This window comes from Lynx canadensis, chromosome F2 (genome assembly GCF_007474595.2).
Source record: "Lynx canadensis isolate LIC74 chromosome F2, mLynCan4.pri.v2, whole genome shotgun sequence".
Lineage (NCBI taxonomy): Eukaryota > Metazoa > Chordata > Mammalia > Carnivora > Felidae > Lynx > Lynx canadensis.
Genome location: NC_044320.2, coordinates 36728371 through 36753771, shown reverse-complemented (window position 1 = coordinate 36753771; position 25401 = coordinate 36728371). Strand labels below are relative to the sequence as shown.

General features: G+C 40.7%; 1 protein-coding gene across 1 annotated transcript in view; it reads right to left on the bottom strand.

The window, feature by feature from the left end:
* The window catches only part of ANKRD46 (ankyrin repeat domain 46), a 40947-nt gene extending 18141 nt beyond the window's left edge, over positions 1 to 22806 (bottom strand). Inside the window, exon 1 of the mRNA XM_030303791.1 lies at positions 22729 to 22806. The gene's annotated coding sequence lies outside the window, so the exon portion shown is untranslated. The remainder of the gene's footprint in view (positions 1 to 22728) is intronic.
* Between the last annotated feature and the right edge of the window lie 2595 nt (positions 22807 to 25401).

Here is a 25401-nt window from a genome sequence, read left to right as displayed (position 1 = left end):
GACCTTCCCCCATAGGAAGTCTTCAGCTTATATTTTGTAATTATATAATAAGTATATTAAATAAGCACTGGGAAGTCAATCTGAAGTCTTTCATGCACATGTATTATTTGTGTAATAAAGTGATTTTTAAAAATACCAGTTTTATCTACAACAGCAGCACTTTATTTATATGACCTAATGGCGCCACCTTGTGGCCCACCTGGGCTTCAACTGCAACTTTAGCATCTAGGACGGGAATAAAGCAAGAGGGAGTGCTTGTAAGTTTCTCTTTGTTTCATTTCATTTTTTTTAAAGTTGTTTTTTAAATTAAGTTTCTTTATTTATTTTTAGTAATCTCTACACCCGACGTGGGGCTCAAATTCACAACCCTGAGATCAAGAATCCCATGCTCTGCTGACTGAGCCAGCCAGGTGCACCCCTCTCTGTTTCATTTCACCGTTACTTACCATTATAATTCTCAATAATCCTTAATTAGTGAAAATTCAGAGTTGGGATGAAGCTCAATGTTCCTTTTAAAAAAAAGTTTAGGGGCGCCTGGGTGGCTCAGTCAGCTAAGTGTCTGACTTCAGCTCAGATCATGACCTTGTGGTTCACAAGTTCGAGCCTCACCTAGAGCTCTGTGCTGACAGCTCAGGGCCTGGAGCCTACTTCGGATTCTGTGTCTCCCTCTCTCTCTGCCCCTTCCCCGCTCGTGCCCTCTCTCTCTTAAAAAAAAGTTTACCTAACATAATGCTGTACATCAATTATACCTCAATTTAAAAAATTAATTTTTAAAGTAAAATTAAAGTAAATTAATAGTATAAATGACAACTCTAGGATTATTCAGAAATCTAAATCTCAAACCCACCATAGCAGATTTCGTTTACACAAAACTGAAGTGCTAAAAAAGTGATGTTCCTACTTATTCATTTATTTGGTGTTACTTAAAAAATACGGGAACTACAACTTTTTGTAAGTTATTCCTTATTTTCTAAATAGTTCACAAAATTTAAATCAGATTCACATCAAATAGTTTGAAGGCACAAGTGTTCTCAGGAGAAACTTAAATTCTTCCATGAAGTTTCTACAGCCAGGAGGCCCATTCAGGATTATTCAACGCAATCTCTTTATTTTACAGATAAGGATACTGAGAACCAGAGAGGCTGTAACTTCATAGGCTACTTTACAAACCAGCCCTTATTCTCAAGGTTCTAGCTCCATTCAGGATCCACAGTGAAAATAAAACATACATCATCTACACAACATAATGTTTATCACAATTCTATTGTCATCTGTCTGCACCTAATGCTTTAAATTGTGCACCAGATGGGTGCTAGCATGTCCTGCACCCTTCGTGCAAAATACCCATTCTAGTGACACAGGGCGGACAAGGCCCTCCCTACGCCCTGCAACCCCACAGAGGATCCAGTAGACATCTCTGAGGTGTCCTCTGGTTGTGTGTGAAGCTATATGAATCACCGTAGTCTAGAGCTCCATACTGCTTACATTTACGGCCTAAGACAACCCTTAAAATGCAAGAGCTCCTTACACATTATTAGACCCACATCCTACCTGACTCATTTCAACTTCCAGGGGCCCTGGTAAATAAGGAGACACAATGAAAAACCAACTGAAGAGAGACTAAGGAACCAACTTACCAAATAGCCTCTAAAAATGGCATGTTTATTTATAGGCAAAAAAGGACCACCATTTGGGGTGTGAAGCATTTCCTATTTCTCCCTACTGGAAATAAGAATTGAAGTTAAGAACTTTGGTAGGAAGCGAGTAAAGGGTTGAGAAGTGTCTGAGACTTTAAAGGAAACCTTTGTTTCCTTTCCTGCCACCCCTTCTTTGGACTGGAGGCAACCTATTTTGGGAAGGCATCTTCTGATACCCAGAGAAAAGAAAGTAGAGAGTGACATACTTAGAAATGACTCTAGGTTCAAGAAAGAGAAATAGGGACTTTTTTCCCCTAAATTTTCTAGGCCAGTTTGTGAGGATAAAAATAAGGATTACAGGAAGAAGTTGTTTTGGCTGGGGCTTTTCTCGTGATGCCACTTAGGAACCTAAGATGTGGGAAATGCCAATATTCTAAGGCACAGCTGAATCAGCAGTCCTGATAGCTTGTTCAACAGCATAGTAATCCCAAGTGAAAGGGACAATGAATTATAGCAATCTTCTTTCCGACTGAGACCTGGCTCCCAGAAAGCATCTCCTGTTAAAATGGCAGATCCATGAGTTGGCTCAGTTTAAGTCTATGTATTCAGAGTTCTAGAGAATCTTTCAGAAATGGGAATAGGGCTGGCAAATCCCTGTATCAGTTTCCTAAGAAACTATTTTTACAGACTGCCCAGAGACCTACCAGGTCGCTGTGACCAACGTGAGAAAGGGTGGTTAGTGACTAAGGATCTCAAGTTTTAATAGCAACATGACTCTTCATATAATTCCCTTGGTATGTCCCAAGACATAAATACTTAAAGGTTTTAAAAAATAACGCTAAGCTCGACAAAAATGTATCATGAAAAATACTTAAAAACAGCACTAAATACTAGCACACCAGGATGCTGAGAACCAGTACTGTAGTTATTAATGCTAGGCACTTTACATTTAAAATTTAAATAGACACAATAGTGGACAATGTAGTTTAATATACAACAAATTTCTGTCTGTGTATGTCTGTTGCCAGGTCTCTATTCTGTTCTAATAGTCTACGGGATATATATGTGCCAATATCACACTGTTTTAATCACTTTGGCTTCATCATAGTTCTTGGTATCTTATGTGGCAAGTCTCCCAACCTTGTTCTTCAAAAACATTATAACAATTATTTGCCATTTTCTATCCCATCTGAATGTCAGGATTATTTTGTCATGTATGACAGAAACCTTACTGGAAATTATATTTACTGCAAGTCATACCCAGATAACATGACAGAAACCTTACTGGAAATTATATTTACTGCAAGTCATACCCAGATAACATGGAATATCTGGATATTCTTTGGTATCTTTGGTATTCTTTGGTACCTTTTAATACATTTTTATAATTTTCTCCATTAAGGTCTTAGACATCTTTTACAAATTTTATTTTTAAATAACTTATTGCCTTTATTTCTGCTTATGATTGAGGTCTTTATTACAGTTTTGTTATTACTAGTACTAAGAATGAAACTGATACATGTGTGTTGACTCACATCAGCAACCTTGCTGAATTCTTACTAACTCTATTAATACATTTATAGGTTCTCTTGAATTTTCTTTGTTGAATTACCATATCACTTACATAAGTACAGTGTGTTAGTTTAAAAACATGCCCGCAAATTCTTTACTACACCTTTCTTCAAGAGGAGGAGTCAAAATCCCCTCCCCCTGAGTATGGGCTTATTAATTCACTATTAGCAAATAGGATATAGTAGAAGTGGCTTCCAAGATAGGTCATAAATTAGACAATGAAGCCTCCTCTTTACTCTCTCATGGATCATTCTGAAAAAAGCCAGCTGCCATGTCATAAGGACACCCAAGCAGTCCTACAGAGGTTTGTGTGATGAAGCATTGTCACTAGACAGCAAGGAACTGAAGCTCTTTGCCAACAGTCACGTGAGTGAGCTACGTTGGAAAAGATCCTCCAGACCCAGCCAAGCCTTCAGATGACTAGCCCAGGCTGAAATCTTGACTGAAACACTCTGAGTTTAAACCATTCAGCTAAGTCACTTTCAAATTCATGACCCACAGCCACTGCTAACCTTTGTAGCTTTCAAATTTATTGGCATAAAGTTATTCATTATATACTCTCATGACTAAAAAATCCCTATTATATCTGTATTGTTTCCTTTCTTGTTTCCGGTGGTTTTCTTGGTGGGTGTGTGTGTGTGTGTGTGTGTGTGTGTGTGTGTGTGTGCTTTTCCTTGTTTTTTCTTTCCTAGATTGTTATTGATAGAAGTTTGTATATTTAGTTTTTTTAAAAAAGTTTTTAATGTTTATTTTTGAGAGAGAGACACAGAGCATGAGTGGGGGAGGAGCAGAGAGAGAGGGAGAAACAGAATCTGAAGCAGGCTCCAGGCTCTGAGCTGTCAGCACAGAGCCTGATGCGGGGCTCGAACCCACAAACCGTGAGATCATAACCTGAGCCGAAGTCGGCCGCTTAACTGAGCCATGCAGGCACCCTTGTATATTTAATTTTTAAAGAACCAGGTCTGCTGTTTTATTGCTTCTGGTTCTTGTTTCTCTTTTGTTAATTTGTTATGTATTTATTTTTTCTACTTTAAGTTTTGTGGTTTCTTTTTCTACCTTGATTTGTACCCTTAACTCACTTTTACTCTTCCAACAAATTTATTTAAATCTATAAATTTACACTGAAGTGTCAACTGGACCCTACTGACTTTCACATGTAGTATTTCACATTGTTGTTTAAATATATATTTTCTGCGATGTCTTCTTTAACCTATTAATTACATAGAAATGCATTTGAAATACCCAAACATGGGATTTGAAAAACTTTTTGTTAATTTCTAATTCATTTGCATTGTGGTAAAAGAAAATGGGCCTTTGGGCAAGGATTTATTAAAATTTATTGACTTCCTTTTGGTTAATGTCCCATATATGTCTGAAAAGAATGTATGAATATTAGTTGAAGACAGGATTCTACTCTCGATATAAATTTGATCAATCTTGTTACTTTTGTTGTGCAAATGTTCTACATTCTTCCAATATTTTGCCATCTGATATACTAGTTTCTGAAAGCAATGTTACAATTTTCCCCCAGGAATTGTGGCTTTATCAGTTATTTCTGTAATCCCATCTAATTTTGGATTACATTTTGAGACTATATTTAGGTACATGCACTACTGCTCTATCTTCCTGGAAGACTTTTATTAATGTGCTTCTTCCTATTAATGTTTCTTGCCTCAACATTTGACATTATTTAGCTTTCTATGTTTATAACTTTGGGGGAATATTTTTCTATATCAACCTTTATGTATAGCTTTTGTCTTACATGCATGTCTGGTAAACAGCAGGAAACTAGATTGCTTTTTAACTGTTTTGAAGAATTTTTTCCCATAGGTGAACTTAATCAAGTTACATTTTATATGATTTCTAACGTATTTGGACTTATGTCCACCATTTATTTTGTGTTGTGTATTTATTACCTTTTTCTTTCTCTTTTTTTTTTTTTTTGGCTTTTTTTCCTACCATCTCTTTCATTATTACCTTTGTTTCCTTTTTTTTTTTTTAAGTTTATTTATTTTTGAGAGAGACAGAGAGTGAGCATGAGTGGGGGAGGGGCAGAGAGACAGGGAGACCCAGAATCTGAAGCAGGCTCCAGCTCTGAGCTGTCAGCACAGAGCCCGATGCGGGGCTCGAACTCAGGAACTGTGAGATCATGACCTGAGCCGAAGTCGGAAGCTTAACTGACTGAGCCACCCAGGCGCCCCTATCAATCATATTCTTTTTCAAAAAAATCCCATGCCTCCCCTCTGGATTCATTCTTCTTTCTAGCTGAAGTTCACTTCTCCACCTCTTTCAGTGAGGATCTGTGAGCAGTAACCTGTCCCAGTCTTTGCAAATTTGCAAATGGCTCGATTTTGACTTTATTCTTTTGAGGTGATCATGAGGCTGTAGTTGCCAGTTACTTTGCATTAGCACTTTGAAGCTCTGGCTCTAATGCTTCCAGGCATCTATTATGGCCAGGAGATGTCTGCCTCAGTCTAATTGTTGTTCTTGCGTAGGAATGACTTTTTTTCTTTGTTTGGTTTAAAAATTTTCACTTTCTGCTTAATGTTCTACAGTTTCACTAAGGTCTACGTGGGAGGATTTATTGATCATGTTAGGGATTCATAATGTATTTGTAATGTAAAGCACTCATGCCTTTCTAGAATTCTGGCGAATTCTCTTCAAATAGAGCTTTTCAACCCTATTTTCCTATTAGATATGTGCTGGAAACTCAATGTTCAATTTATCCTTTATTCAAAAAAAAAAAAAAGGTTCTTCTATGCTACATTCCAGGTGCAGTTTCTAGCACCTTCTTCTAATTCACTTATGCTCAGGCTGGTTGGAGTCTAAATGGTTATTACACTTTAGAAAAGGATCTCGAGGGAGGCGTTAAGGTGGTGGAGAAGTAGGGGGACTGGGATTTTCCTCCTCCCTCCAACACAGCTGTACTGAGGTCAAATCACGTGGAACATCCAGGGAATCAATCTGCAGAGTGGCAGAAGGATCTCCACAGGTGGAGGGAGACAGCTTGGCCAGACTGAGGTGTGTGTATGTGAATTGGGGGAGATATCTGTTTTATCAGAGTAGGCACAGAGGAGAGCAAACCCCTTCTGTGGAGAGACAAAAGGGACCGGGAGACTGGAATTGCGGTACTGTGTTAGGACATGAGAAACACTTCTGTGGACAGCAGACTGCATGACTTTTCTTTGACACTGCCATGTGTGTGCTCCTGTGGGGGAGGGGAGCCACCCCCAGGGTGCAGCAGTGATCTCAGGGGCTCCCAGGTGCACTGGGAGAGAACAGACCCCTCCCTTGAGTATGGTGGGAAGAGGGTGTATTGCCTCCCCAAGGACAAAAGACCCCACAGGCACCAGCTAAAGGCCTTTTATCGGCAGGGTTGAGTGGCGCTATGTACCAAAACAGGATCCAGTTGGTGTAGGGCCCTTTAAGACATCGGGTTTTGAATCCCAGCCGAGCACCTAGGAGGCACAGGGGACTGTGGAGCAGGACAAGCTGACCGCCCATGCTACTTGTGAGGGTTGCCTGAACAGTGTGGTTTGAAACACCCAGTCTGGGGAGGAGAGATTGGGATGTTGCCATTTCGATCCCCATCGCCAACATGGTGGGGTTTCAGGGAGTAGCAGAGCTCCCCCAGTGGAGGTGGGACACTTACATCAAACCCTGCCCCTCTGTGCCTGGTAACTGCTCACCTACTGGAGTAGGACTGACACTGAGCCAACCAGATGGCCTCTTCTCCACAGGAGCACAGTCACTGGTCCCAGGCACCAACAGACCACTGTCTTGCGTTTTTGTGTGTTAGTCTGTCTTTTGCTTTTCTTCATTTTCTTTCTACCCTATACTTTTTTTCTTTTGAAATCAGGCTCATAGTTTCTGATTTGGTTTTTGGTCAAATCTTATTATATATATAATTTTTTTCTATTTTGTTTGTTTAGGCATTTTTACTCTATTCTTTTTACACCTTTTCTATGTCTCCTTTATTTTCCTTTCTCTCTCTCTCTCTCTCTCTCTCTCTCTCTGCATTAAGCCTTATAGGTTTTTGGGTTTTGTTGTTGTTGTTTATTCTCTGCTTGGTCTTTTTTCTGTCCCTTTTGTCTTTCTCTTTGTATGGGATCAGGCTTCCCACCCCCCTTTCCTTTTTTCCAGGCTTACTTCAACCAACAAATCAAAGCACACCTGGTTGAAGGTCCAAACGCTCCACCACTACAAGCAAGGAGGAGTTTTGCAGAGGACTGACCAAGTGGATAGAGCAGTCGAAACACAACGCACTGTGAAAAACACTTCCTGAAGTGCCAGGCCTTGGACAGTGTATGACCCATTTTTAATATAGTAGTACTTGCAGGAGTACTTGCAGTAGTATGTGCAGGACACACAACAAGCTATTAAAACACACAAAAGACAAAAACCTAGCCAAAATGATGAAACAGAAGAATTCTCATAAGAAAATCCATCAAGAAATGATAGCCAGAGAATTTCTCAAAACAGGTATAAACAATATATCTGAACAAGAATTTAGAATAATAGTCATAAAACTAATAGCTGGGCTTGAAAAAAGCATAGAAAACAGCAGAGAATCTATTGCTACAGAGACTAAAGAGCTAAGAAATAGTCATGATGAATAAGAAATGCTATAAATGAGACACAAAATAAACTAGAGACAGTAACGGCAAAGATAAAAGAAACAGAGGAGAGAACAGGTGAAATAGATGATGATATTATGGAAAATTATGAAGCTGAAAAAAAGAGGGAATGGAAATTACTAGACCACGAGGGAAGAATTAGAGACCTAAGTGATTCAATGAAACAAAACAATATCGGTATCATAGGAGTTCCAGAAGAAGAGAGAGAGAAAGGGGCAGAAGGTTTATTTGAACAAATTATAGCTGAGAACTTCTCTAATCTAGGGAAGGAAACAGGCATCCAAGTCCAAGAGACACAGAGAACTTTCAAAATCAACAAAACAGGTCAATACCACAACACATCATAGTGAAACTGGCAAAATACAAAGATAAAGAGAGAATTCTGAAAGCAGCTAGGGACAAAAGAGCCTTAACCTACAAGGGTAGACACATAAGGGTAGTAGCAGACCTGCCAACTGAAACTTGGTAGGCCAGAAGGGAGTGAAAGGAAATATTCAATGTGGTGAATAGGAAAAATACGCAGCCAAGAATCCTTTATCCAGTAAGGATATTCTGTCGTTCAGAATAGAAGGAGAGATAAAGGCTTTCCTAGACAAACAAAAACTAAGGGAGTTCATGACCACTAAACCTGCCCTGCAGGAGATCCTAATGGGGACTCTGTGAGTGAAAAGCAGCAAAGACTACAGAGGACAAGAGACATCACCACAAGCATGAAAGCTATAGTTAACACAACGACACTAAATACATATCTTTCAATTATCACTCTGAATGTAAATGGACTAACTATCCCAATCAAAAGACACAGGGTATCAGAATGGATAAAAACAAAAAGAAAAACAAAAACAAAACCCAAAACAAACAAGATCCATCTATATGCTGCCTACAAGAGACTCATTTTAGTCCTAAGGACATCTGCAGATTGAAAGTGAGGGGATGGAGAACCATCTATCATGCTACTGGATGGCAAAAGAAAGCCAGAGTAGCCATACTTATGTCAGACAAACTAGATTTTAAAACAAAGACTGTAACAAGAGATGAAAAAGGGCATTATATCATTATTTAGGAGTCTATCCATCAAGAGCTAACAATTGTAAATGTTCATGCCCCCAATGTGAAAGCACCCAAATACATATATCAATCACAACCATAAACAAATGTATACATAATAATACCATGATTGTACGGGACTTTAATACTCCACTTACAACAACGAACAGATCATACAGGCAGAAAATCAATATGGAAACAACAGATCTGAATGACACATTGGACCAGATGGATTTAACAGATATATTCAGAACTTTTCATCCTAAAGTAGAATACACATTCTTCTCGAGTGCACATGAACATTCTCCAAAACAGATCACACACTGGGTTACAAGGTAGCCCTCAACAAGTATAAAAAGACTGAGATCATATCATGCATATTTTCAGCTCACACTGCCATGAAACTTGAAATTAACTACAAGAAAAAAATGTGGAAAGCCTCCAAATACAGGGAGGTTAAAGAACATCCTACTAAGGAATGAATGGTCAACCAGGCAATTAAAGAAGAAATTAAAAAATATATGGAAGCAAGTGAAAATGAAAACATGACAGTCCAAACCCTTTGGGATGCAGCAAAGGCAGTTGTAAGAGGAAAATACATTGCAATTCAGGCCTATCTCAAGAAGCAAGAAAGGTCCCAAATACACAACCTAACTTTCCACCTAAAGGAGCTACAAAGGCAGCAGCAAAGAAAGTCCAAAGCCGGCAGAAGAACAGAAATAATAAATATGAGAGCAGAAATAATATAGAAGCAAACAAAAACAAAAACAAAAACACAACAACAACCAAAAAACAAACAAACAAAAAACCAGAACACATCAATGAATCTAAGAACTGGTTTTTTGAAAGAATGAACAAAATTGATGAACCCATGGCTAGACTTCTCAAAAGAGAGAAAACCCAAATAGATAAAATCAGGAATGAAACAGGAGAGATGACAACCAACACCACAGAATATAAGCAATTATTAGAGAACACTCTGAAAAATTATATGTCAACAAATTGGACAATCTGGAAGAAATGGACAAATTTCTAGACACCCACACACTACCAACACTCAAACAGGAAGAAACAGAAAATTTGAACAGTCCCAGTGAAGAAAAATTTGAACAGTGAAGAAATTGAACTGGGTATCAAAAATCTCCCAACAAATAAGAGTCCTGGGCCAGATGGTTTCCCCTGGGCCAGGGGAATTCTACCAGACATTTAAAGAAGTGTTAATAATTATTCTTTTCAAACTGTTCCAAAAAACAGAAACATAAGGAAAGCTTCCAGAATGATTCTATGAAGCCAGCATTACGATGATTCCAAAACCAAAGAGCCCACTAATAAGGAGAATTATAGGCGATATCCCTGATGAACCTGGATGCAAAAGTTCTCAATAAGATACTAGCAAATCGAATTCAACAGTAAATTAAAAGAATTATTCACCATGATCAAGTGGGACTCATTCCTGGGCTGAAGGACTGGTTCAACACTTGCAAATCAATCAACACGATACTTCACATTAAAAGGAGAAAGGATAAGAACCATATGATCCTGTCAACAGATGCAGAAAAAGCATTTGACAAAATACACCATCCATTCTTAATAAAAACCCTCAAGAAAGTCAGGATAGAAGGAACATACCTTAACATCATAAAAGCCATATATGAGAGGTCCACAGCTAATATCATTCTCAATGGGGAAAAACTGAGAGCTTTCCCACTAAGATCAGGAACATGACAGGGATGTTCACTCTCAACACTGTTGTTTAACATAGTGTTGAAAGTGCTAGCTTCAGTAATCAGACAACCACATGAAATAAAAGGCATCCAAACTGGCAAAACAGAAGCCAAACTTTCACCCTTTGCAGATGACATGATACTCGACATGGAAAACCCAAAAGACTCCACCAAAAAAACTGCTAGCGCTGACACAAGAATTTAGCCAAGTCACAGAATATAAAATCAATGTACAGAAATCAGCTGCATTTCTACACACCAATAATGAAGCAACAGAAAGAGATATCAGGGAATCAATCCCATTTACAATTGCATAAAAAAACATAAAATAACTAGGGAGAAACCTAACTAAAGAGGTAAAAGATCTGTACACTGAAAACTACAGAAAGCTTATGAAAGAAACTGAAGAAGACACAAAGAAATGAAAAAACATTCCATGCTCATGGATTAGAAGAACAAATATTGTTAAAATGTCGATACTATCCAAAGCAATCTACACATTCAATGCAATCCCAATCAAAATTGCACCAGCATTCTTCACAGAGCTTGAAAAAACAATCCTAAAACTTGTAAAAAACTACAAAAGACCCCAAATAGCCAAAGTAATGTTAGAAAAGAAAACCAAAGCTGGAGGTATCACAATCCCAGGCTTTAGCCTGTATTACAAAGCTGTAATCATCAAGACAGTATGGTACTGGCACAAAAACAGACACAATGGAATAGAATAGAGAACCCAAAAATGGACCCACAAATATATGGCCAACTAATCTTTGACAAAGCAGGAGGGAGTACCCAATGGAAAAAAGACAGTCTCTTTAGCAAATGGTGCTGGGAGAACTGGACAGTGACATGCAGAAGAATGAAACTGGACCACTTTTTTACACCATACACAAAAATTAAATTCAAAATGGATGAATGACCTAAATGTGAGACAGGAAACTATCAAAATCCTACAGGAGAAAACAGACAGCAACCTCTTTGGCCTTGGCCACAGCAACTTCTTACTTGACATGTCTCTGAAGGCAAGGGAAATAAAAGCAAAAATGAACAACTGGGACCTCATCAAGATAAAAAACCTCTGCAAAGCGAAGGAAACAATCAGCAAAAAAGGCAACTGACGAAATGGGAGTAGATATTTGCAAATGACAGATTAAAAGGATTAGTATCCAAAATCTATAAAGAATTTAACAAACTCAGCACCTGAAAAACAAATAATCCAGTGACGAAATGGGCAGAAGACATGAAATAGACACTTTTCCAAAGAAGACACCCAAATGGCAAACAGACACGTGACAAGATGTTCAACATCGCTCATCATCAGGGAAATACAAATCAAAACCACACTGAGACAACACCTCATATTGGTCAGAGTGGCTAAAATTAACAACTCAGGATACAACAGATGTTTGTGAGCATGTGGAGAAAGGGGATCCCTCCTGTGCTGTTGGTGGGAATGCAAGCTGGTACAGCCACTCTAGAAAACAATGTGGAGGTTCCTCAAAAAATTAAAAATAGAATTACCCTACAACCCAACAACTGCACTACTAGGAATTTATCCAAAGGATACAGGAGTGTGGATTCAAAGGGGCACATGCACCCCAATGTTTACAGCAGCACTATCAACAATAGCCAAATTATGGAAAGAGCCCAAATGTCCATCAACTGACGAATGGATAAAGATGTGGTATATACATACAATGGAATACTATTTGGCAATGAAAAAGAATGAAATCTTGTCATCTGCAACAATGTGGATAGAAATAAGCAAAATAAGTCAGAGAAAGATCATATGATTTCACTCATGTGGCATTTGAGAAACTTAACAGATGAACATAGAGGAAGGGTAGTAAAAATAAGATAAAAACAGAGGGAGGCAAACCATAAGAGCCACTTAAATACAGAGAATATATTGAGGGTTGATGGGAGTGGGGAAAATGGGATGGGCATTAAGGAGGGCACTTGTTGGGATGAGCACTGGGTGGATTTAAGTGACAAATCACCGGAAGCTATTCCTGAAGCCAGACTACACTTTATGTTAGCCAACTTGAGAATAAATAAAATAAAAAATAAGTAAAAAGATAAAAAAGGATTTCAACTACTGTAACTTTTCATTTCTAAGAGTTGTAATTAATTCTTCATATCTACCTGTTCTTGTTACTTTTTGTTTCATAATTTACTGTTCATTTTTAATAAATGAATCCTTTTTCTCTTTCAGTATATAGACACTTACAAGTCTGTTGGATGGTTTCCTAAAATTCTTTGCATCAGAATTGAATTTGTGTTCCAATGCTAATATCACTGGGTGAGTTTTTCTTAGCATTAGATCTTCATTCCTTTTGGAATTGGTGCTGCAAGCTTATTTTGAGACAAAGGTTTAGTTGTTTCTGTTCCCCATTCCTTCTCCCCCTGTGCTTACTCCCTCTGAGAGCTGCCTCTGCCTTGCCACCTGGGAATGTAGTTCAGAACCAGGTCTTATAAAAGGTAAGTTTGAGCTCTTGTCTCTCAGTGATAGTGGGGCTATTACAGACTTAGTTCCAGAGCCAAAGTCCAGTTCAGTTCCTGGCCGGGAGACTGCCATGTTGTGCCTTGCCAGGTCCAGCTTCCTGAAGCCATCTGGTTCTGGCAGCAGCCAACAGTTTTACTGGGACTCCTCCTGTGCTCCGGGAATCTCTACCCAAGGCCTTGACTTGAAGCTGTAACCCCACTTAAGTTTTAGGTTTTAGGATCCGTGTTTAATTTATTTACTGCTCTGACTACATCTTTCTGGCTTCCTCTTTTTATGTTTGATCAATTATGGCCATGTGCTGAAATATGAACTTAACAAACCATTTCGATCTAAAACTAATTATGTGTTTTTCTTTTATGTTTATTTTCTAGAGAGAGAGCACGCACATGCATGCAAGCTGGGGAGGCACGGGGGGGGGGGGGGAGCAAGAGAATCTGAAGTGGGCTCCCAGCTGTCAGCGCAGAGCCTGACGTGAGACTCAAACTCACCAAGCATGAGATCATGACCTTAGCTGAAGTCAGACGTTTAACCGACTGAGCCATCCAGGCGTCCCTATATGTGTTTCTCTATCCTCAGATGCCCAGTGTCATTGTAGTGGACACGTCGGCTGCCTATCTAGTATCCATTCTTACCTTCTGCTGCCTATAGTACCCAACGGTATAACTTTTCACTGCCCATATGCCTTGAAAGGGTCATCCCTGATTATTTTAAGCCATGTAATAATTACATTCCCCCAGCTGTAGTGTTTCTTTAGAGGTGGACATGTGACAAGTCCAGTAAGACTCTGCTTGGAATGTTAGAGTGATACATTATCTTTTTTTCCTGAAAATATGGTATGTAAACACCTAAAACTGCTTTAGTCATTTTGACATATATTTTATATACATGTGCACACATACACACACATGTACACACACACACATACAGCCTGCACAAAGAGTAGATAGAGAAATGGAATCAAGCCTTGATTAAACCTCACTTAAAGCACATTATTAACTCTGGACTTTTTAAATACAGGCATTAATAAAGTACCTTTTATATTAAGACAATTTAAATTGGGTTTTCTGTTACTTAGAGTCAAATATTTAAATGACACAGAATCTAAAGTGGTCATTACTACTTGATACCTAACCTACTGCTACATGCGCCTGTCACTGCTTTCCAAGAAGGAAAACATATTGTTTGTGTTCCATGTTTCAGCAAAAGACGAAGGTCAAAGGAAGGGTGGGGTGTAATGATACCAAACTCTCTTCAAGAATGAGATGAACTGAATTATGGTCTAAGAAAACCCACATCTAAATGGAACAAATAGCACAAGGGATCGGATGCTGACAGAGCACTAGGTAAATTCTAGGAACTGACCATGGAGATAACCAGCAGAACAAGCTAAAAAGATACTCTGAATAAACAAGTGAGATAAAAATACGCTCACTGTGGGAAAACTCTTTATAGGGAATACCAGTTTTTGTTTTTAAGAAAAAAATCAATGTAACAGTTAACAGGCAAAACACAGCCAAAAGATGGGGAACGGCAGAGAGACTTGAAGAAGCAGTGTCAGTTGGCAACTGGAAAAAAAATGACTGATGTTAGGACTGAAAGTGCCACCAAAGTTACAAATGCCTAAATTCTTCCAACAATGTTACACTCAGGATATTTATTATTATTATTGTTATTATTATTATTTTGAGTGAGAGAGGGTGCAAGTAAGTGAGGGCAGAGGGAGAGAGAGAATCCCAAGAGGGGCACATAGAGAGAGAGAGAGAGAGAGATAAAGGGAGTGAGGGAGGGAGACAAAGGAGGGAGGGAAAGGGAGAGGGGGAGAGATGGAGAGGGGGAGAGGGGGAGAGGGGGAGAGAGGGAGAGAGAGAGGGGGAGAGAGGGAGAGAGGGAGAGAGAGAGGGGGAGAGGGGGAGAGATGGAGAGAGAGAAGCAGGGCTCACTCAAAGCTGGGCTCGTATTTTTTACCCGAAGTGGGGCTCGAACTCACAAACCATGAGATCATGACCTAAGCCAAAGTCAGATGCTTATCACCTGAGCCACCCAGGCACCCCCCAGGACATTACTTTAAAATTAAACTTTGGTTAAAGGGGGAGAAAAAGACATCGTAATTAATAAGATAAAATATATAGGATATTTGGCTAGCTTTAATATATTGAGTTTAATTTTTTTTTAATGTTTATTTATTTTTGAGAGAGACAGAGACAGAGAGAGCATGAGTGAGGGAGGGGTAGAGAGACACAGGGAGTCACAGACTCCAAAGCAGGCTCCAGGCTCCGAGCTGTGAGCACAGAGCCTGATGTGGGGCCCGAACTCATGAACCGTGAGATTGTGACCTGAGCCGAAGTCGGATGCTCACCCGGCTGAGCCACCCAGGCGCCCCTGATATACTGAATTTAAAAAGTAAAATATAGAAGAGTATCTAGTCTCATAAAGACCCAACGTGGAAAAATTAGCTAAATAAACTACGAATTTGTGTTCTTGCATTTCTTTCTGACTCACTTGCTACCATCCCTAAATAGCATTGTGCACGTATCTTTTAATTGACCGTATTCAGAAATTTATGAAATGTACTACCTATTAGTACTTAGCAACATTTTCATAGATATGTCTCCTCAGGGAAGGGAAACAAAAGCAAAAATAAACTATTGGGATTACACCATAGTAAAAAGCTTTTGCACAAGAAACCATCAACAAAACAAAAGGCAATCTACTGAATGGGAGAAGATATTTGCAAATGATATTACCTAATAAGAGGCTAATATCTAATATATATAGAACTTATAGAACTCAACACCAAAAAAGACAAATAATCCAACTTAAAAATGGGCAAAGAACCTGAATAGACATTTTTCCAAAGACATACAGATGGCCAGAGACAAATAATGTAAAGCTGCTCAACATCACTAATCATCAGGGAAATGTAAATCAAAACAACGAGGTATCACCTCACACCAGTCAGAATGGCTAGGAACAGAAAGACAAGAAATAACAAATGTTGGCAAGGATATAGAGAAAAGGGACCCCGCCTGCACTGTTGGTGGGAATGCAAATTCGTGCAGCCACTATAGAAAACAGTATGGAGAGTCCTCCAAAAATTAAAAATAAAAATACCATATGATCTAGTAACTCCAATGCTGGCTATTTACCCAAAGAAAATAAAAACACTAAATTGAAAAGATATATGCACCCCTATGTTTATTGAAGCATTATTTACAATAGCCAAGATAAGGAAGCAACCCACGTGTCCATCTATAGATGAATGGATAAAGAAGATATGGGTTGTGTGTGTTTGGATAAAGAAGATACGGGTTGTGTGTGTGTGTGTGTGTGTGTGTGTGTGTGTGTGTGTGTGTGTTTACATACACATACAATGGAATATTACTCAGCTATGTAAAAAAGAATGAGATCTTGCCATTTGTAACAACATGGGAAGACCTACAGGGTATTATGCTAAGTGAAATAAATCAGACGGACAAAAACCATATGATCACTTATATGTGGAATTTAAAACAAACAAACAGAAACAGACATAAATAGAGAGAACTGGTGGTTGCCAGAGGTGAGGGGAGTGGGGGAAATGGGCAAGAGGTGAAGGGGATTAAGAGGCACAAACTTCCAGGAAAAAAACAAGTGCCACTTATTGGCTAGCTTGTTGAATACATACAAATATCAGTATTTCTTTGGTATATATGTGTTTATGGTTAAAGGACAGAGAACTAGAAAACAACAAACTGGGGGCGCCTGGGTGGCTCAGTCGGTTAAGCGGCCGACTTCAGCTCAGGTCATGATCTCGTGGTCCATGAGTTCAAGTCCCTCATCAGGCTCTGTGCTGACAGCTCAGAGCCTGGAGCCTGTTTCAGATTCTGTGTCTCCCTCTCTCTGACCCTCCCCCATTCATGCTCTGTCTCTCTCTGTCTCAAAAATAAATAAACGTTAAAAAAAATTTTTTTAAATAAAAATAAAAAAAAAACAACAACAAACTGTCCCTTTTTTTAATCAGATGGGTATATGTCTGTTTGTCAAACATGGTTTGGTCTTAGAATTGTTTTGTTTCTCTAATAATTACTGGCAATAACAATAATAATAAATAAGTATTTAAGGTTTCTAAACTCTTCCTTGGAGGAAGTGCAACAATCCTAGTGAACAAAGACAAGCTTCAGAAAAACTAAACAGCACTGGGGCACCTGGATGGCTCAGTCAGTTAAGTGCTGGACTCTTGATTTTGGCCCAGGTCATGACCTCATGGGGCATGAGATCAAGCCCCACCTTGGGCTCTGCACTGACAGCATGGAGCCTGCTGGGGATTCTCTCTCCATTATTCATAATAACCAAAATGTGTAAATAACCCAAGTATTAGTTGACAAATAATACACACACACACACACACAATGGAATACTATTCAGACATAAAAAAAAAATATGGAAAATCTATCATTTACAATACCATGATTAAACATGGAGGACATTATACTAAGTGAAATAAGCCAGACACAGACAAATACTGTATGATCCTATTTATATGTGGAATTAAAATGTTCAATTATTTATTTTTGAGAGAGAGAGAGAGTGCAAGCAGGGGAGAGGCAGAGACAGACGGAGACAGAATCCAAAGCAGGCTCCAGGCTCTGAGCTGTCAGCACAGAGCCTGATGTGGGGCTTGAACCCATGAACCATGAGATCATGACCTGAGCCAAAGCTGGATGCTTAACTGACTGAGCCACCCAGACGCCCCATATGTGGAATTTTAAAAAGCCTAACTCAAAGAACCAGAAAATAGAATGGTGGTTGTCTGGGACTGAAGGGTAGAGGAAAAGATATCGGTTAAAGCGTACAAATGTTCAGTTTCAAGATGACTAAATTCCGAGGTTCTTTTTATTTATTTTACTTATTTTTAAGACTTTATTTGAGAAGGCAGAGAATCCCAAGAATGTTCCGTTGCTGTCAGCAAAGAACCCGACATGGGGCCCGATCCCATGAATTGAGAGACCATGCCCTGAAGCTGAAGTTGGATGCTTAACCAACTGAGCCACCCAGGCACCCTAAGTTCTGAGATTCTAATGTACAGTATGCTGATTATAGTTGGTAATACTGTATTGTGTACTTGAAATTTGCTGAGTAGATATTAAGTGCCTTAATACACACACGTAACTGCGTGAGGTGATAGATGTATTAATTAACTTGATTGTGGTAATCATTTCACATAAGTATATAAGAATACCAAGGGGTGCCTGGATGGCTCAGTTGGTTAAGTGTCCGACTTCAGCTCAGGTCATGATCTCGAGGCTCCTGAGTTTGAGCCCCACATCAGGCTCTGTGATGACAACTCAGACCCTGGAGCCTGCTTTGGATTCTGTGTCTCCCTCTCTCTCTGCCTCTCCCTCACTTGCTTGCACTCTCTCTCTCTCTCTCTCTCTCTCAAAAATAAACATTAAAAAAATTTTAAAAACACAGATAAAGAATACTAAATCATCACATTGTACCCCTTAAAGAATCATGCTGTGCTAGCTAAATATATACAATTTTTATTTGTCACCAATACCTCAATAAAGCTGGAAGAAAAAGGAACAAGCATCTTTTTAATCTGTAAATTAGAAGCTCCTTTGTCAATGATTTTAGTTTTCATATATAAAGTTTAAGTTAAGTTGATCATTCTAATGTTTATGTATTGGTTTAGAAAAAAAAAGGATTTTTATTACAAAGATATAACCATAAAGTTAAGTTTTAATATCAAAAATTATATTAAATAGGTAAATCTTTTACACACAACACAAAAGAGTTCTTTATGAAATGCCTACACACGATCTAATTCTCTATTTTCCTTGTAAGACATCTAGGAAAAGTCTTTAGTAGAATGGTACTAAGCAAATTTGGTATGACAATTTCCATAGCATAGTGACAATCTCCAAAGTTCTTTCATTTTTAAAGGGTGAATAACAAAAGAAAAGTCAACATGGAGTTAATGAAAAATTCTGCACCAAAAGAGGTTCATCAGCTCCACATGAAGAAAGGCATACCACTGAAAATTATTACCAGTAGTAGTAGTATTTCTTTCCACCAGTCATTGATAAAATAATCCAAGTCTAGTTGCTAAGTAAGCGAAGGTGGAAATAAAATTATTTACTATGGAAATGACTACAGTGCTTTCAAATTATATATGGAAAATGTACAGCTAACCTCCTCTGCAGAGTTGTCTATACTTGTAGACTCCAATCCCTCTCCTATTTTCTCTGTAAACCGGGTTTTAGACTAGTTTTTCTCCCTCACTGTTCTCCTGAAAGTGCTTCTGCACGATCACCGATGACCTTTGCGTTGCTAAATCCACTGGCCATTTCACCATCCTCATCTACATGACTTCTCCAACGAGCAGGACACAGATGATCACTTTCTCCTTCCTGAAACACTCTCTTCACTTGGCTTCTAACACTCCACACTCCTATCTCCAAAGGCTTCTCCTCCTCAGGAAGATCTTAATCTCACCAATCATCTTTCCACAAAGCCCAGAGCTCAATCCTCTTTTCTTTAGACCAGATCTCATACAATCTCATGGTTCTAAACACTATCTATTTGCTAATGACTCCCAAATTTCTATTTCGAGTCAGGATCTTTCCCTTGAACTCCAGCCTCCTACAGCCTCATTTGAACAGGCATCTTAAATCTGACACATCTAAAACGAAACTCTTGATTGCCATCCCACTCACCTCCCCTTATCTCTCCACCCTCAAATCTTCCCCATCTCAGTAAACAGCAACTCCATCCTTCCAACAGCAGGCCAGAGGCCTTCGAGTCATGCTTCCTCTTTTAGTCCCGCACTCCACATCCAGTCCATCCGTAAATTCTGGCAGATACCACCTGGTCTGAGCGCCCATCACCTTTTCACTTGGATTTCTGAACCAACCTCCTAACCAGTCTCCCTGCTCCATCCTTGCCCCAACAATTGATTCTAAACACAGCAGCCAGAGCGATCCTTTAAAAACACTGGGTCAGAGAGGCACCTGGGTGGCTCAGTTGGTTGAGCATCTGACTTTGGCTCAGGGCATGATCTCAGGCTCGTGGGCTCAAGCCCCACATCAGGCTCGGTGCTGACCGCTCAGAGCCTGGAGCCTGCTTTGGATTCTGTCTCCGTCTCCCTCTCTGCCTCTCCCCTGCTTGCGCTCTATCTTGCTCTCTAATATAAATAAATGTTAAATTAAAACAAAAAACAACAAAACAATGTTGAGTCAGATCCCCCAACTCCTCTGCTCAAAACCTTCCATCCACTCCCCTCCTCACTCAGAGAAAAAGCCAAGGTCTTTACCAAGGCCAGTTTAGCTCTCAGATCCCACCCCACCCTCCCTCACTCTGCTCAAACCTGCTGGCCTCCTTTTGCTGGTCCTCCAGTAAGACTGACAGTTTCTGGGCTTCAGCACCTGCCTGGTATACTCTTCCCTAGATAGCTCCGAAGCTGTCCCTCACTCCCTCAGGTTTTGTTCAAAAATCTCCATGACGCCGTTCCTTATTTTAAAACTACATCTGTTTCTTCTCTGGTTCTTCCTATCCCCCTTCCCTGCTTTATTTTTCTTCTTAGCAACTGTTACCATCTGACTGGATATATTTTATTTTAATTCTTAAAAATTATTTTGTTTAGGGGCACCTGGGTGGCTCAGTCAGTTAAGCGTCCGACTTCGGCTCAGGTCATGATCTCGCGGTTCGTGAGTTCGAGCCCCGTGTCAGGCTCTGTGCTGACAGCTCAGAGCCCGGAGCCTGCTTCCGATTCTGGGTCTCCCTGTCTCTCTGCTCCTCCCCACTCACACTCTGTCTCTCTCTCAAAAATAAATAAACATTAAAAAAAATTTTTTTTAATTATTTTGTTTATTGTACCCACCCGCACATTCCTCCAGTGGAAAGTTAGCTCCATGAGGACAAAGATTTTCCTTTGTTCACTCTTCCATCCCCAGTGTGTAGAACAGTGCCTGGCCATGGAAGGCACTCAATATACAGTTGCTACAAGAATGCTGAATACGCAAACTCTTGGATGCTGATAAGGCGAAGGGATTTGGGAGACGATAATATCCAACCTCTTTCCACATGGGAAATAGGACATCCCTTCTGACGTTCATAGGAACTGTGCAGTCTTTATCCTTTAGAGTAACTCAATGTGTTCTAAACATGGCAAAAATCTCTTCATTCTCTTTACTTCAGTCTCTCTCTAATGCCTTTCCTACATCCAGTAAGAGATGAACTTACTGTCATTGAAAAATCTCTCATTTCCCTTCAGCACTACTGTCATAATATTGCAAAGGCAAAGCAAACGCATTCAAAATGGTATCAAAATACAAATAACGAAGAGAAGTAATTAACTGCATAAACAACCAAATAAACCCAACTCTATTCCAAATCAAACTGCACTGGGAGCGATGAGCTTAATTTATTATCCACTGTAACCTTTAATGAGCAAACAGTTTTCTCATGAAACTCCTTTAAAACTAAAAAGAAGCTGGTATGGGGCCCTTGCTCATAGCCATGAAAATTAAGCGCGAGAGAAACCAGTTCAGGCTACAAATCAAATCAAACACGTCTAGAACATGCCTGGACAGGTGACAGGTACAGAAGCAGACCACTGGAGTAAGGCAGATGAGGCTCAAATCCCAGCTCACTCTTGTCTAGCTGTCTTGTCTAGCTGTCTGACCGGCGACAAGTTAACTCAGACTCTCCGTGCTCGGTTCCTTGTCTGTAAACTGGAAATGGAACTTCACAGGGTTGCTGCAAGAGGTATTAGGTATTTCGAACACTCAGCACAACGTCTGACACATAGTAAGCTCGGAAGACAGTTATTACTAGAATTCCTATACCACTGATACTATAGCTAGGAGCTCCTTGGTACCATTGTTATTCTTTAGTGAGAAGTGTTACTATTCAATGGTGTTGGTTTTTTTTTTTTTTTTTTTTTTTTTTTACCTAGTGATGTTCAGTAGCCAGTTTTAAAGAATAAATGTATCTTTTCCGCGAGGCAGAGCACTGTATTGGATAGCCTGGCGGGTAAAGCACCTGCTTCCTAGCATTGCACATTAAGAGGCAAATGCTGTCTTTAAACACGGGGCCATGTGCCATTCTGGACCGCTCACTCACACCCCAACAGCTGCTTACGCCTAGACTGCAGGGTCCTTACGACCAGCCACGTCGCGCGGTGCGCAAGCCGCGACAGCACGCGCTGGGTCCGGGCGCAAAGACGAAGCGCCGGCGGAGGGCTGCGGCTCAGGCAGCCCGATTCATCGCGAGCGGGCCCCGCCCCAGGCCCGCCCGCCGCGGGCCGCACACCCGGGCTGCCTCCTCCTGCGGACTGTCACGGCCTTTACCCGCAAGAGCAAACAAGAACCCTCGCCTCGCAGGCCTTTTCCCAGCCCCCACGGGCGGCACGGCCCAGAGGGAAGCCAACACGGACCCGCGACGCCACGGTCTGGCTCCCTCCGGTCGCCGAATAGGGGCGGGGGCCCCGGGCCGCCTCCCCACTCACTCCCCCAAAGCCCGTCTCCCAGGCCCCCGGCCGGGGCTCTCCGGTACGTCGGGGCCGGCAGGGGAGGTGTCAGCGGTTCCGTCCTGGGGCCGCCTACGGGCCCCGGTCCAAGTACCTTCGAACAGGCCGAGCACCGGCGGCGGCGGCGGCGGCGGCAGCTCCAGGCTGAGGGAAGGAGAGGGGCGGGCCACCGAGACAGGCGGAGCCCCAGTTGTGCCAGAGCGGCCTCACGCCGCGTCGGTCGGCGCGCCCCCTGGAGGCGGGAGGCCCCCTCAGCGGCTCGGCCTGCCCTGAGCTAGAAACTCGGAAAGAACCCTCTCTCCATTAACTGCGCCTGGAGAGGAGAATGACAACCTCAGAAGAGGCTTTTCAGACCCGAGTCCAGGAGCATTTCGCACTTTTCACGTCTTTTTCTAAATATACATCCCACCTCCAGATAAATGAAGGCTTCAAAGCAAGGACAGTTTTATTAAAAGCTGTAGGCATCAACTAATACTCACTGGCTTCTGGGTAAGTCTAATGTAATAACCCAAATGGACATAGTCGTGACTGCTCTAATTCTAAAATATGATGCGAAGTTGTTGTTTGTTTGTTTGTTTTTTTCTCAAAAACGGTTTGAATATTTACATCCCACTTTTCTAAGATTCCTGGACTAAATGCAACTTGTATACAGCCAAAACTCATTGAAAATGTGGTGGGTGGTGGGATGGTTAGAAATTAATTTACTGGGAACTTAAAAAAAAATACATACACACACACACACACACACACACACACTCACACACTCAGCTGGTTAAACGACTGACTCTAGATCTCAGCTCAGGTCTTGATCAGGATGGTGAGTTCAAGCGCAGGGTGGGTCCCGCATCTGGGACTTGGAGCCTACTTAAAAAACAAAAATAATAAAAATTTAAAAAAGAATTATGATTTCAAGGCATTCCACATTTTCTTGTGCATTAACTACCAATGCATTAACTACTCTTTGAATTGATGACATTTATTAACCAATTCATCATGGATGTCTTCCTTGTGGTTTGGGTTGAGTTTAAAATATCTTCATCGATGCCTGTAAATTGTGCCAAATCAGGAAAGAATTTAAATCTTTTCCCAGTGTGTTCATAGAATGCACTTCTCTTCATTAATTGGTTTACCAAACAATCGGAAAGCCCATTTATTACTTCTTTTCAAACATATTCCCTCCCCTTTATGAATTACTGCCTTTGTTTGACCTGAAAAAATGCAGGGACTGTGCAGACAGCCTTTTTTCTCTGATGAGATTAAGGGAATGAAATGTATGCTACACATATTCTGTGAATCTTCCCTGTCACTACACCAGGGGACATCAGCAGATTGGTCATTAGGAGTGCTCAGAGAATCCATTCCTGCACTTCCAATAAGTTAATGCTGCACATGACCATGAACCCATGAACGTGCCCTATTAAATGCAAACCAAAGTATCCCCAACTGCATTTCTGCTTAGCAAGAGCCCAAAAATGTCTGTATTCACTCCAATGTTACTCACCCAGAGAAGAGAGCCTTGGGAAGTCTGAGTGGAAAAAGACAGCAGTCTTTATTGTAGTTAAAATGGTTTTTTTTTTTAATTTTTTTTTCAACGTTTATTTATTTTTGGGACAGAGAGAGACAGAGCATGAACGGGGGAGGGGCAGAGAGAGAGGGAGACACAGAATCGGAAACAGGCTCCAGGCTCTGAGCCATCAGCCCAGAGCCCGACGCGGAGCTCGAACTCACGGACCGCGAGATCGTGACCTGGCTGAAGTCGGACGCTCAACCGACTGCGCCACCCAGGCGCCCCTGTAGTTAAAATGTTTTAATTTTGCAAGCTTTACAGAAATGTTTGACCATGTGTACATACTTCCAGAGTTCCTACCAGGGTCTTGGAAGGGACCTGTATAAGGGAGAGGGGAGGCTGTATTCCATATTGTCACTGTAACAAATCATCACAAACTCAATGACCTAAAACAACACTAATTCCTCATGTTACAGTTCAGGAGGCCAGAAATCCAAAATCAGTTTTATTGGGCTACAATCAAAGTGTAGGCAGGGCTGCATTCCTTCTGGAGGCTCTAGGGAGTATCTGTTTCCTTATCCTCTCCAGCTTCTAGAGGCTGCCCACATTCGGTGGCTCGTGGCCCCTACCTCCATCGTCAAAACTAGCAATGTAGCATTGTTTCTCCTTCTGTCCTCTGCTTCCATTCTTGCGTCTTCTCTAACTTTGACCCTCTTGCCTTATTATAAGGGCCCTTGGCTTACACTGGGCCCACCTTGATAATCCAGAATCTCTCCATCTCAAGGTCTTTAACTTAATCGCATCTGCAAACTCCTTTGTACCACACTAGGTAACAACATCACAGGTTCTGGGGATTAGGACATGGCCATCTTTGAGGGTATGTTATTCATCCTACTACAAGGGCTCTGAAGCTCAAACTCCATTCCCTTCAGGTGAATCTGCCTCTTCTTCCTCATTACCAAAATCTGTTTGGTCCTGAGTTCTGATTGTGAGACTTCGTTGGGGAGAAATACCTGTAATTACAACTGGGATAAGTGTTACGGGGGCAGAGAGAAGAAATGCTGTAAAAAAAGACAAATAACATGGGACCTAATTTAGGTGGAAGGGCAGCGATACCTCTGAAGAAGTAATGTTTCATCTGAGACACAAAGAATGAGGAGGAGTTAATTATGCAATTAACAAAGAGAGTGTTCCAGACAAGGGAGTAGTACGTGTGGCCCAGGAGTGGTGATGTCAGAAGGTCAGCATGGGGGTGCCTGG